This window comes from Macrobrachium rosenbergii, chromosome 30, assembly GCF_040412425.1.
Source record: "Macrobrachium rosenbergii isolate ZJJX-2024 chromosome 30, ASM4041242v1, whole genome shotgun sequence".
NCBI classification, from domain to species: Eukaryota; Metazoa; Arthropoda; class Malacostraca; order Decapoda; family Palaemonidae; genus Macrobrachium; species Macrobrachium rosenbergii.
In genome coordinates this window covers 15,353,904-15,366,000 of record NC_089770.1, presented here as the reverse complement: position 1 = coordinate 15,366,000, position 12,097 = coordinate 15,353,904, and the positions used below count along the sequence as shown (strand labels likewise).

The window sequence follows — 12,097 nt, the reverse complement described above, 5'->3', positions numbered from 1 at the left end:
CAAGAGAAATGAACTGGAAAATTTCATATAGATTGTGTGTTAATACAGAGCAAATTTAACAGCAAGCGATACATGAAACAAGAAAAACAAAATAAGTGGCTGGAGGTATACCTCATTATTATTAGGTTGACGAGAAAATCAGGAAGAGACGGAAGTTTGAGCAGGATAAACAAGTTTGATAAGGAGGAAATGAGATGATATGGGAGAAAATACACTCAATTCGAGCTAGCACTACAGACAACAGCGTGGCGGAAGTAGATTAGGAGTGCGTAAAATTCCTTGATTGGGTCACAGGGACAGCAGGGAATGCCTGCAAGTGTATGAGGTACGTGAGGTCGTAAATTCAGTAGAAGGCTATTTAATATGCAACTACATGGGAGGAAAGAATACCAGAGGACAATAAGTTGTTCTGGGAGAGCAGAACTGCACGCACAAATGGTTACACAGCAAATGGACCTCGAAATAAAAGATGCGAGTGGGGAGATGCTGCCTGATGTCGATATGAGTGCAAAAGGTTAAGGTAAGATTAAAACTGCCTTAAGGAGTGAAGGTTAAGGATAGAGAAGTTACTATATAAGCGGCCTTCCCCTCACTAAAATAGGCCCGTTTCTTCTTCGAAAAGATTGCAGAAGGGCTAATCTCTCTCTCGCAAAAATAGATTCGTTTTCCCCATATAAAAAACTATACAGAAGTCCCTTTAAAAAAGTTTTCACAAAGTTCCCTCGTAGCACAACAGGTTCGTTTCCCCAACTGTGGTTTGATAAAATATAAAAAGTAAATCATGAAAGCACGAAAACGTAGCATTTGTCGAATTTAAATTTTTTAAATATTGCTTAACTTATTATGAATTTTAATATACCTTTTAAGTGTGGAAGCATAAGTGTATTTATTGTGTGAATGTGTTGCAGCATGAGAACGTGAGCCCATGTGGTATTTTATCCTAATCCTTCGGGCCAGCCCTATAAGAGCTGAAAGTCAGCTTAGTGGTCTAGTTAAACTACTTTAATGCCACTACTTCCCCTAAAGAAAATTCTATTGTAGGCTCATTTCCCCTTACAAAATAGGTCCCGTTTCCCCATAACAAAACAAGTACGTTTCACGGTAACAAAACAGGTTCGTTTCCGCTAACAAAATAGGTTTGTTTTCCAAAAGGCTATAATTACTTTGACAACATACTGAAGGTTCGTTTCCCTTAGGAAAATAAGTTCGTTTCCCCTAACAAAATAAGGTTGTTTCCATAAACACATGAAGTTCGTTTCCCATAACAAAATAGGTTAATTTTCCCCTAACAAAATAAGTTCGTTTCCCCTAACAAAATAAGGTTGTTTCCATAAACACATGAAGTTCGTTTCCAATAACAAAATAGGTTAATTTTCCCCTAACAAAGTAATTTTGTTTCCCCAACACGTGGTTTCCCATAACAAAATCGGTTCGTTTCCCTAACAAAGTAATTTTGTTTCCCTAACACGTGGTTTCCCATAACAAAAATCGGTTCGTTTCCCTAACAAAGTAATTTTGTTTCCCCTAACACGTGGTTTCCCATAACAAAATCGGTTCGTTTCCCCTAACAAAGTAATTTTGTTTCCCCTAACACGTGGTTTCCCATAACAAAATCGGTTCGTTTCCCCTAACAAAATAAGTTTGTTTCCCCTAACAAAATAGGTTCGTTTTCCCTAACAAAATAAGTTTGTTTCCCCTAACAAAATAGGTTCGTTTCCCCTAACAAAATAAGTTTGTTTCCCCTAACAAAATAGGTTCGTTTCCCCTAACAAAATCGGTTTGTTTCCCCTAACAAAATAGATTCGTTTCCTCTGACACGTGTTTTCCCCTACCAAATTAAGTTTGTTTCCCATACCAAAAAAGGTTTTTTTTCCAGCAAATAAGTTCGTTTCCCCTAACAAAATACGTTTGCTTCCTAAAACAATTTAGGTTCGTTTTCCCTAACAAATAAAAAGAAAATTTTTCTTTAACATAGCTTTTATTAAAATGCCCTAAAAAAGTAAAAAATAATTTTTTGAGACACCAGGATTTTCTTACAATTAATCATGTCTACAAAAATAAAAGCGGGGGCGCCAAACATGGAAGGAAAAGCTACAAGAAATATATATTTTTTATTTCTTGTAGTATCTCCTTCCATGTTTGGAGCCCATGGTCTTATTTTTGTCCACATGATTAATTGCAAGAAAATCCTGGTGTGCCTCAAAAAATTACTTTATACTTTTTAGTTCATTTTAATAAAAGCATTTAAAATTTTTTTATATCTTTATTTTATACTTTTTAGTTTTGACAAACTGTAACCGATTTATGATTGTAACTATAAAAATTGAACGTGGTATCCTGTCGAGCCAAAGGTGGTTTGAAAAATCCATAGAGCTGTTACCTTATTCTACCAAGTCAAAGACGGTATGAAAAATCCAGAGAGTTTCATACAAATTCTGAGATACTGGGAGAGGTCACTGTAGGGTCACTAGAGGCCATGGCTGACCTACTGATCATGTAAGATTGTATTGTCACGGGTATTGAGTAACCATGCAAAATTTCATGTCCAACGGACAAAGGGAACACGTCGAAAATTGAGTTAAAGTTTTAACCCAAACGCACTGACGGACAGCTGCAGACGTCAAGTCAAATAAAGGCATGTAAAAAATACATTAGTTCCCCATAACAAAGTAGGTTCATTTCCCCTAACAGAATAGCTCGTATCCTAAACACGGACGGCATGTTCGTCTCCCATAAAAACAACTGTACAAACAACCTTGTGGAGAACAACAGTAAGTAAATAAATCCCCACCTCCCCACCCTCAAAGTATATTAGTCATCCCTTCCTCTCCTTCAAAACAACTTCTAAGAATCCATCACAAAAAAAAAAAAGTTGATTTGAGGATTCCCATTGAAACAGGTTCGTTTCTCCTAAAACAACTATAACAACTTTCCATCCCTCACCCCCAAAAGTCCCCTCCGGGAGGGGGGGAAGGGAGACTGCAGATTGGAAAAGCACAGCGAGAGTTAATTAGGTCACAAATCACATGAAGGGGATTGGGGGAGAGGGAGTGGGATTGAGTGGGAGGGGTCCCTGTAATCCCTTCAGGGACGGTGGGGAAGAACAAAGAGGAATGGCCGGGGAAGGACAGGGTTGGGGTGGGGGGTAGGTAATGTAAGGGGTGCGGTATGATTACAAAGAAGCTCAAAGGGTAGAACTGGGCGAGAATGGAATGGGAGGAATGTCAGTGGAATGGGCGTACACGGATGATGAAGAATGGGCGTAGGGTAATACAATAATAATATTCAATTCAAGCCCCTTTTTTCTTTTAAAAAAGGAGGAAGGGCATGTTGAAGCCTCATGTAAAAAGGGGAAAATGTGATGCCTACTTTTTAAGCGCGCTAATTTGAAGCCTTCTTTTAAAAAAGGGGGAAAAGTGAAGCCACCTTTAAAAAGCTTCTTTTTACAAATGGAGACATGTCGAAGGCTGCTTTAAAAATAGGGAAAGGTGAAGCCTCCTTTAAAAAGCTTCTTTTTGAAAAGGGGGACATGTCGAAGCCTCACTTAAAAAGCATGGAAAAGTGAAGCCTTCTGTTCCAGTGGGTAATGCTGAAATCATCTTTACAAAAGGGTAAAAATGAAGCCTCCTTTAAAAAGCTGCTTTTTTTAAAGGGGGCATGTTGAAGCCCATAAAAAAGGGTGAAAAGTGAAGCCTTTTTAAAAAAGGTGAAAAAGTGAAGCCTTCTAAAAAAAAGGTGAAAAGTGAAGCCTTCTTTTAAAAAAAGGTGAAGCCTTTTTAAAGGGGTGAAAAAGTGAAGCCTTCTTTTAAAAAAGTGAAGCCTTTTTAAAACGGGTGAAAAAGTGAAGCTTTCTTTAAAAAGCTGCTTTCTGAAAAAAGGGGAGCATGTCAAAACCTCATTTATAATAGGGGAAAAGGTAAGTCTCCTTTTTAAGTAGGCCAACTGGGAGCCTTCTTAAAAGGGGGGGGGTGGGAAGTGAAGCCCCTTTAAAAAACATATTTTGAAATGGGGGACATTTCAAAGCCTCATTTAAAAAGGAAGAAAGGTGAAGCCTCCTTTTCAAGTGGGCCAATTTGAAGCCTTCTTTAAACAGAAGACGGAGGGAAAGTGAAGCTTCCTTAAAAAGCTTCTTTATGAAAAGGGGGACATGTCGAAGCCTCATTTAAGAAGGGGGGAAAGGCGAAGCTCCCTTTTTAATCAGGCCAATTTGAAGTCTTGTTTAAAAAACGGGAAAAAGTGAAACATTTAAAAAAAAGATGAGAACGATTGAGAGAACAAGTAGACTTACAGCTTCCTTTTAAAAGGGGTGGGGGATGTTAAAATCTCATTTAAAAGAGGGGAAGATGAAGCTTCCTTTTTAAGTGGGTAAACTGAAGCATTTAAATAAAGTGGGGGAGAAAGGGAAGCCTCCTTTAAAAAAATTTACAAAAAAGGAGGTAGGAAGTCGAAGCCCCATTTATAAAGGGAGGGGGAGGGGAAATGATGCCACCTTTTGAAGTGGGACAGTTTGAAGCCTCTTTAAAAAAAAAGGGTGAAAAATGTGAAGCCTTCTTTTAAAAAAGAAGGAAGGCAGAAGCCTCCTCTTGCAAGAGATCACACAAACAAATCATTCCTTTAAAAAGGGTGACATTGTTTCCTTATTTTCACTTAGTAACTCCTCCAGTCCTACAGGCTTAACACAATGCTCTGACGGGCGTGAGTAAACTCTTTGTGACCACTTTACATGCAATGAATTAACGGGTACGTATATGCTGATATCTGTGGTACGCCAATTCGTACGTTTCACCAAGGCACTTACTTCATTAAACAAATTTTACGTAATAAACCGGGCAGAAAATATAACCTTTACGTACTGAAGGAACAGGTTATAAAATAAATATTTAGTATGATTTAAGCTCCATCAGGTTTTCGTATTAAGCCTGATCGTAATAAACTTTCCGTATTAAGCCTGAAATTCTAAAATCAACCTTCTGCATTAAACCAAAAACATTCAACATTTCTGTATTAAACCACATATACTCTTTAAAAATCTGCATTAAAACACACACATTAACAAAATTTCTGTATTAAACCACAAATACTAAAAAAACTGCATTTATACACTTTCAACAAAATTTCTGTATTAAACCAAAAACATGAAAAAACCTTTTGTATTAAACCACAAACATTTAGAAAATCTTTTGTATTAAACCACAACTATTAAAAACCTTTGGTTTTAACAATTTAAAAAACCCTCTTTTATTAAAAAATAAACAGGAAAAAACCTGTGCTAAGCCACAATATTAAAAAACCCTATTTATTAAACATTAAAAAAACTTTCTGTATTAAACCACAAATATAAAAACCGGAATCAAACCACAAATTATAAAATACCCCCTGTATAAAACCACAAATATTAAAAAAAGTCTACAAATATTTAAAAAAAACATGTATTAAACCACAAATATTTAAGATTCTGTTTTAAACCACAAATATTAAAAATCTTCTATACTGCACCACAAATATTAAAAATCCTGCATTTCAATACCTACAGTATATTAAAAAATATTCTGTATGAAACCACAAGTATTAAAAAAACTGTATTACACCACAAACATTAACCTTATTCATTAAACCAGACAGTTCTTAAATCTTCCTCATTAAAAGAATTTAAACCTTCTCTGTTAAGTCCAGCAGCCCTTACAACAATTTCATATTTAATACCAAAGTATTAAAAACGAAAATATTCAATATAAAAAATAATAATTTTAAAAGCCAAACTTTCTGCCCGCAATGACCTAAATCTTACTACAAGCAAATAGCTGTTGATGCACGCCTTCCTATTAACTCATACATAACCTAAAACCTGAATAAACCACCACAATAAAACAGGGCAGATCCTAAAATAAACCTTCAGTACACAACCACACTTGACACTAAAATAAAACTTCATAATTTGTCTAAATTTTCTCAAGAGCCAAGGCGAAAGGTCTTGTACTCTGCGGTTTCACTTTCCTCGTGGCCATATAATAATCTCTCTCTCTCTCTCTCTCTCTCTCTCTCTCTCTCTCTCTCTCTCTCTCTCTCTCTCAGTTAATCGTCCTGTGGATTCTGGGTCATAAGTTTGCTATCTAAAAATATCCCTCCGTCTAAAACTCTTGGACCTCCCTAAAGGAGATAGACTGCTGCATTGCTGGCCTGATGACGTCACTGAAAAGGCACCACAATACCTGGGAGGTTTTACCTGAGGCCGGTTATATAAAATAAAAATATTAAATGCCAAAAATACAAAATGAAAGAACAGTAGTTCGAACGTTTATGAACAGGTCGAAGATCTGCTTGGAAACAGTCAGGGGATAGTATGAAGGCGTGTGACAAAAATGGTAATTTTGTTGAAGACTTCCAAGATGTTAAATGCTCTATAAAGCTTGCACATAAGCAGAGAAATAATCTGAATTACACCATTGCTTAGAAGTGGTTATATCCTGTATTATGCCTGGTAACAAGCACTTGTGAGTCTAGATGGGTTGCAAAAGTCCTGAGGTCAGCACCAGGCATCTAGTTCACTTCAACATCTTGAAATCAGTTCTAGCATAGGTCATTGCTGGTATAAAACTGCCTAAAGTGAGAAATCTGAGAGGCAGCATTACAGGCGGTTAAATTCTATACTATGTCTCCAAACAAGCACTCGCGAGTCTAGGTCGGTTGGACAAGATCTGAGGTCAGCATCAGGCCTCGTGTTCACCTCAACATCTTAAAATCTGACGCAGCAGAGACCCTTGCAAGTCTAAATTGCCTAAAATGAGAAATAATCTTTAGAATTAGCTCCCAAAAGGCCTTCAGCCGACAAATGGCCACTGTCCAGTCTTCAGAACTCTTTCAGTCTTCTCCTCGCACTTGGAAAATCCACGCGTTGCTAAGAAGTGGCAAATGAAACTCCACCTTGACCACTCGCCCGGGTCAAGTTACAAAGTCGACCAGGATTACTATGGGGGAGAGAGAGAGACCCCCACACACAGCACGCGCGCACTCTATCTCTTTCCAATTTCAAATGCTGGAGTTCCTTCTTTTCTTCCCAAGTTAAGTGGGTAAGAGTCTGCCCTTCCCATTCAACAAGACAGGTCTTTGAATAAACTTTTTTTTTTGGGGGGGGGGGAAGGTTATCAAACCTGACAATTCATAAGACGAACGAGGAGAAGACAGAACGAATTCTGAAGACTGGACCGTGGCCATTTGTTGGCTGAAGGCCTTTTGGAAGTTAATTCTAAAGATTATTTTTCATTTTAGGCAATTTAGACTTGCAAAGGTCTCTGCTGGGTCTGATTTTAAGATATTGAGGTGAACACTAGGCCTGATGCTGACCTCAGCTTTAGAATAAACGATGGTTGAAACAACTCCCAAAATAAGCCGTCTGTTTTATAACCCACGTTCTGAAATAAACCTTCCCAAATCAACCCAGGTAATTCTCAAAATAAACCTTTATCTCCAGACATTGCCAAGATTCACAATAAACCGAGCACCTCACTAATAAACCCTCATTATAAACCACAGTTTAGAGATCAAATTTGCCTTAACAATGCAGACAGTATTTAAAGTTCCATCGATGGCTTTCACACACTATAATAATAATAATAATAATAATAATAATAATAATAATAATAATAATAATAATAATAATAATAATAATTTTCCAAATGAGATCTGATGGTCTGGTCATGTGAGGATAAAGAAATTTTATGACGACTCGTCCTATTAAAATAGCTTTGTCTGAACTACGGTGTTATTAATAAGGTAAGTGACTTGTATCTCTCTCTCTTTATATATATATGTGTGTGTGTGTGTATAATATATATGTATGATATTATATATATAAATTATATCAATTATATAATCAACTTCAAAATAAATGTAAAATAAAATTTTACACATACATATATATATGTATACAAATATGTATGTATATAAATATTTATATATATAAATTATATATATGTAGGCTATATATATAAAATATAATCATATACAATTAACATCAAAACAGACAAATGCAATACAGAATTATAAAGTGAGCGTAATAAGCCCAAAACCACTTATAATTATTTACATATTTACTAATGAAGACCGTCACAACACTTAAGAAAAAAAGTCTGCACTCGCAAAAACACTTGGGACAACATAAAGCAATCCTTGTTCATTATTTTCATATACAACACGAAAACCACAAGTATACACACAAACACACACACACATACTCGAACACGAACACAGTAAAAATTCCAAAACGAATTAAATATCCACAAGGCTTCTCGAGGTAACCATATGTCAACCGCCGTGTATAGTCTTCTCAGTAAGTTCGAAGTTTCCACAATTTCTCTTTATGACTCATGAGAATATACTTCCGCGATTTACAACTGAAAGGACTATTACAAGTCCAGGGTACATTATATATACAGCAAAACAGCCGAGGCCGGGGAAATCCACTGGTGAGCGAAAGAGAGAGTGAGAGAGAGAGAGCGGGAGAGGTGTTGACTCCCTGATGTCTGAAAGCCAACTGACTATGATATAGACTGGGTCGTTTCCGTGGGGGGTCGGCTTTCGGTCTGTGGTTCGGCTGGTCTGTTATGGGGGGGGGAGGGGAGGAGGAGAGTAATTCTACCTCTCTCTTTCCCTAATTTTTATGCTACTTTTTCTTGTTAACTTTTACGTCTTCTTTCTTCGTCCCATTTCGAGTTTTTATTCGGTGGACTAAAAATATATTGTACAAAGAAACTTTTTTCATGATGGCATATATACGCCATATTAAACTTTTTTTTTGTCACAACTAAAATGGTTCGTTGGCCACTTTAATAAATGAATTATAGAGGTGCTCAACTGAATGACATATACCTGTCTACATTATTATGCAGAATCTGACAATTAACCTGGAGTAACTCACTGATCTCAAACCAACCAATCAACCAACTAACCTACAGGATTTAAAACCGGGTTGGTCTGTAGTTAGTTAAAACGAAGTCGGCCGTATGCCAGCGCGGACAAATGCACCGTGGCTGCCAACACTTGACGGTAAGGCGCTGAAGTGAAAAAGAAAGATATGTGGAATACACAATTTAGGCCGGAAGGCCAAGCGCTGGGACCTATGAGGTCATTCAGCGCTGAAAGAAAAACTGAGAGTAAGAGGTCTGAAAGGTGTAACGGGAGGAAAACCTCGCAGTTGCACTATGAAACAACTGTTAGAAAATGGTGGAAATTATGATGGAAGACAGAATATGAATGGAGGTACAGTAAAAGGAATGAAAGGGGTTGCAGCTAGGGGCCGAAGGCACACTGTAAATAATCTGAAGTAATGCCTACAGTGCACCGCACGCTCTACCTCCCTACGGGGCCTAGAGGATTTAAAACCAGGTTGGTCTGTAGTTAGTTAAAACAAAGTCAGCCGTATGCCAACACGTGACGGTAAGGCGTGTGAACCTCTGGACTCGAACCTACCAACCGAGACGATTCAAAATCTACAAAAGCTTCACCGAATGTTCAAGAATTAATGAATACAATTTTAGCTTTAAATAAAGTACAGGTTGACTTGTAAGGTTGTGTATGAATATACGACGACGTGTGTACGGATACGAGCGAGTATATTTATTGTTTGTTTACAAGAACATTTACAGCACATGCGTACGTAAACTGCTACCCATTTTGCGTCAGATGTATGTGTATGTGTTTTTGTTTATCATATAAAAAAAGTTACTATCCATTTCAGGGACCGCTAGTCATCGTTTTCCTCAAACGTCTTTCAAACTAATTATTTGATCGAAATGGCACATTGACACAGTGTACAAGATACCTCCCGCTAATTTTTGGTAATATAGTGCATCGTCAAGTGGTTTTAGTTAAGGCGTTTACTCTTGACTTACATGGTGTTGCCAAGCATCGCCACACTATGCATTCGAACGTCCTTTACCCTTTACACACTGTGGCAAAGTACCTTTTCGATCAAATAATTAGTTTGAAAGATATTTGAGAAAAACGATGACTCGCGGTCCCTGAAATGGATAACTTTTTTATGATACATAACATAAACAAACACCTGACGCAAAATGCGAAAAATATATATTTTGCAACAATGTCTTTAAAGATTTTGTAAAATAAATACAAAATCTAATAACTAAACAAAATAAATACAGAAAAAAATGAATAAAACAAGGAGTCAATTCCCACTTTCTTATTCTTCCCAGAGCTTGAAATGCAAGAAAAAGATGATAAACTTCTCAAAAAAAAAGAAGGGTCACCTAGTTTCATCTGATAAGTCGACACATCCTTCAATCGACGAAGATTTTTTTTTTTTTATCTCGGTACTGAGATATCGATCCACCAACAACGAAGTCGAAGTGACGTCAGAAAATGCAAAGGGGGTCAAGTGAGGTCAATGGGTCTTTAATAGGTCAGGAAATGAAGACAGGGTCATATGAAGTCAATGGATCTTTAATAGGTCAGAAAATGAAGACAGGGTCATATGAGGTTAATGAGACAATTTTGATGGTTTTAAAATTTGGGATTCAATAGGTCAGAAAATGCAAAAAAAAGAGGGTAAAGTGAGGTCAATGGGTCTTTAATAGGTCAGGAAATGAAGACATGGTCATATGAGGTCAATGGATCTTTAATAGGTCAGAAAATGAAGACAGGGTCATATGAGGTTAATGACACAATTTTGATGGTTTTAAAATTTGGGATTCAATAGGTCAGAAAATGCAAAAAAAAAAAAAGAGGGTAAAGTGAGGTCAATGGGTCTTTAATAGGTCAGGAAATGAAGACAGGGTGATATGAGGTCAATGAGACAATTCTGATGCAGTTTTCAAGTTTGGGATTCAATAGATCAGAAAATGCAAAAGGGGTCATGTGAGGTCAATGGGTCTTCAATAGGTCAGGAAATGAAGATGGGGTCATATGAGATCAATGAGACAATTCTGATGCAGTTTTCAAATTTGGGATGCAATAGGTCAGAAAATGAAAACACGGTCATATGAAGTCAATGGGTCTTCAATAGGTCAGGAAATGAAGACAGGGTCACATGAGGTCAATGAGACAATATTATTCTGATGCAGTTTTAAAATTTGGGATTCAATAGGTCAGAAAATGCAGAGACGGTCACACGAGGTCAATGGAAACAAGGTCAAGTGAGTTCATTGGAACTGCAACAAGTCAAAAATGCAAAAGGGGTATTATGAGGTCTATGGGGCTTCAATAGGTCAGAAAATAGCAGGGTCATGAGGTCACTGGTCTTTGATAGGCCAGAAAAAGCAAAAAGTGTCATACAGGGTCAATGGGTCTTAGATAGGTGAGAGAATAGAAATAGGGTCATATCAAGTCAATGGATCTCAGATAGGTCAGAAAATGCAATCAGGGTCATATGAGGTCAACGGATCTTCAGTATGTCACGAAATGCAATCAGGGTCAGATGAGGTCAATTTTGAGGTACATAAACACAAAAAGGGTCAGACACGAACAGTGTGAATATTTTGTGGATTTATGAACACTAGGGAACTTCCACAGGTCAGTATATGCCAGAAAGGGTCACTCTAAGGTTAACTTTGTGGGGAAGAAAAGGTGAAGAAAGAGATTTGAGAGTGCAGAGTCAACTCTTCACGAGAGTGAATTGTGGGTATTAAATGAGAATGTGAAAAACAAATGCAAATCCTGGCGAGATAACTGGTTTCAGTAAGATTTGTTGAAAGTCTGGCATCAGACTTAGAGAAAGGGGTTTAAGGTTAATCTTCGATTGATTGATTGATTGATTTATAGATTTTAGGCACATACCAAGCACTGGGGCAACTAAGGCCATTCAGCGCTGAAACGAAAATTGACAGTGAACAGGTCTGAAAGGTGTAACAGGAGGAAAACCTCGCAGTTGCGCTATCAATGAATTGTTAGGAGAGGGTGGGCAGTAAGAAGGAAGAACGAGGATATGAACGGAGGTACAGTGAAAGGAATGAAAGCAGTTGCAGCTAGGGGCGGAAGGGACGCTGCAAAGAACCTTAAGTAATGCCTACAGTGCCCCGCATGAGGTGCACTGACGGCACTAACCCCCTAATGGGAAGGTTAATCTTTGGTGAAAAGGTGGAGGTTG

At 37.5% G+C, this 12,097-nt stretch overlaps 1 protein-coding gene across 10 annotated transcripts in view; it reads right to left on the bottom strand.

The window, feature by feature from the left end:
- LOC136855092 (transmembrane ascorbate-dependent reductase CYB561-like) overlaps positions 1 to 12,097 on the bottom strand; it is a 48,416-nt gene that overhangs the window by 19,099 nt on the left and 17,220 nt on the right. The window contains exon 1 of one of the 10 annotated variants that reach the window (XR_010857886.1): positions 8,431 to 8,532. The exons of 8 other annotated variants lie outside the window; for them this stretch is intronic. The gene's annotated coding sequence lies outside the window, so the exon portion shown is untranslated. Of the gene's footprint in view, positions 1 to 8,430; positions 8,536 to 12,097 lie in introns of those variants that run through there. One more of the 10 variants, XM_067131909.1, reaches the window with a different exon arrangement.